This window comes from Marmota marmota, unplaced genomic scaffold (genome assembly GCF_001458135.2).
Source record: "Marmota marmota marmota unplaced genomic scaffold, marMar, whole genome shotgun sequence".
Lineage (NCBI taxonomy): Eukaryota > Metazoa > Chordata > Mammalia > Rodentia > Sciuridae > Marmota > Marmota marmota.
The window spans coordinates 1-2,254 of NW_026002591.1; the positions used below are offsets into that span (position 1 = coordinate 1).

The 2,254-nt window shown below is 39.8% G+C and overlaps 1 long non-coding RNA gene across 1 annotated transcript; it reads left to right on the forward strand.

The window, feature by feature from the left end:
• Positions 1-6: 6 nt before the first annotated feature.
• On the forward strand, positions 7-1,092 carry LOC125614569. The gene is made up of 2 exons (XR_007345153.1): positions 7-416; positions 580-1,092. It is a non-coding gene; the product is annotated as an uncharacterized LOC125614569 (long non-coding RNA).
• Positions 1,093-2,254: the final 1,162 nt, after the last annotated feature.

Here is a 2,254-nt window from a genome sequence, read left to right on the forward strand (position 1 = left end):
TCCTCCATATTTGCAGCATTCTGCATCCACAAATTCAATCAAGTACAGATTGAAAATACTGAAAAAAAAAAAAAAAAAAAAAATCCCTGCATCTGTACTGAATATGTATAGACTTTTTTTCCTTGTCATTATTCCTTAAACAATGTTGTATAGCAGCTATTTAGATAGAATTTACATTGTGGTAGGCATTACAAGACATCTAGAGATGACTTAAAATATATGAGAGGATGTATGGAGATTGTATGCAAATATTACACAGTACTACATAAGGAAATTTGAACATCCCTAGTCTTTTTTTTGGAGGGGGGGGTCTTTGAATCCATCCCCCATGGATTCTGAGGGACAATTATATATGCTTGCCTTCAGACTGCAGATTGGTGACACTGCTTTCCAAGGATGTTCTTCATTTAAGAAAGGTGATTATGGGCTGGGGATGTGGCTCAAGCGGTAGCGCGCTCGCCTGGCATGCGTGCGGCCCGGGTTCGATCCTCAGCACCACGTACAAAGAAAGATGTTGTGTCTGCCGATAATTAAAAAATAAACATTAAAATTCCTCTCTCTTAAAAAAAAAAAAAAAAGGTGATTACGATTGCCAGCTTTTATGGAAATCTGTACAGTGGAGTGTAGGTCTGTACTCTGCTTTCTTTGCCTCCTCTGAGGTCTGTACTCCTTAGCAATCTCTGGTTTTCTAGGTCCTCTCTCTGGTTTGTACATGGTGAAGAACCATTGCAAAAATAACTCTTTGTTTAAGAAAAAAAATACCTAAGAAAAACAGTTTACACTTATTAAGCCCTTCACTGTGTTGTTAAGCAGGAAGATGAATTTTACATGGTGTCATAGCCCAGTAGCATTATGGCTTGGTGTACTGTGCCTCCTGGTTTTTAGGGCCCCAGGGCAGTTACCTTCCTTCCAATTTGAATGGGACCTCTGACTTGCCTTAGCCAATAGAATAAAGCACAATAGAGCCTGTCTCCCTTCCAGGAGGCCTCCTGAAGTCTTGAGTATTTCTGCTGAGTATACTGAGATGAAGACTGAAGGTCACTCAGCTAAGGAGTGGCTTTGAACTTACTTGCCCCAATTTTAGACACCACATCTCTAACCATTACACTAACTGCTTAGGCAGAAGGGGATGGCATAAAGCCTAGTAGTAAAGGAGTCAGGCTTGATCAGGGGCTTGCAACCTCTGTTTCTTAGGAAAAGCCCCCAAATCATGCCTGGAAAGATGAAGATTCAAAAGAAGCTTGAGAAAGCACTAGGGAAGGTGAGGAAATTTAGTGGTGGATTTTTTTTATTTTTTTAGGTGGGAAGAGATGGTTTTACAGAAAGGTTTATTTCAGCTCACAGTTTGGGAGGTTTCAGTCCATGGTTGGTCAGCTCATTCCTTTTGGGCCTGTGATGAGGCAGCACATCATGGTGAGGAATGTGTAGTGGATCAGAACCATTCACCTCATGGCCAGGAAGCAAACAGATGAAGAGGAAGGGGTTTAGGTCCCAATATTCCTTTCTAAGGCACACCCCCAACGACCTAACTTCCTCCCACTTGGCTCCACCTCTTAAAGTTTTTACCACTTCCTAGTAGAGCCAAACTTAGGACCAAAGCTTTAACACGTGGGCATGTGGAGGACACTTAGGATTCAAACTATTTCAGGGGACCTTGACAGAGTTGGAGACAGGTGAAGTAGAGGAAGGCCATTCCTTTCACTCAAGGACAACCTTCAAATGTTTTCCTGTCCTATACTTTGCTAGCTAACGATATAGGAGCTGGATCAGTTCCCTGGTGAATGAATGCCTCCTGCATTTTGGAGTTAATGATCATCAGTATTAATGGCTTAGAGGACCAACTGAGGTGGGTGAAGTTCTTGAGCAGTTATCCTTTAATAGATCAGCTTCATTATTTTCTTTGAAATTTTATTAATTCCCAAGACATCAGACAAGTACATTATGAATTATTCAAATTGCTAGTACATACATTGATAAAGACATAATCATTGGGTGCTAACCCTGTGTGTGTGAATGTATGCGTTTGAGTTGCCTTTAAAAGCAACTTCACCTGGTTTTTTTTTTTCATACTGAAAAAGCAATATATCATTGTTGTAACAACTTAAAACAAACAAACAAACAAAAAAACCCATGCTTTCTTCTATACCAATTCTCTATGCATGGTTAACCAAGATTACCAGTGTTGTTTAATATGTTGTCCTTCCACACTTTCTTTTACAATCACAAAATGTATTGGAATTTATATATATGGAAT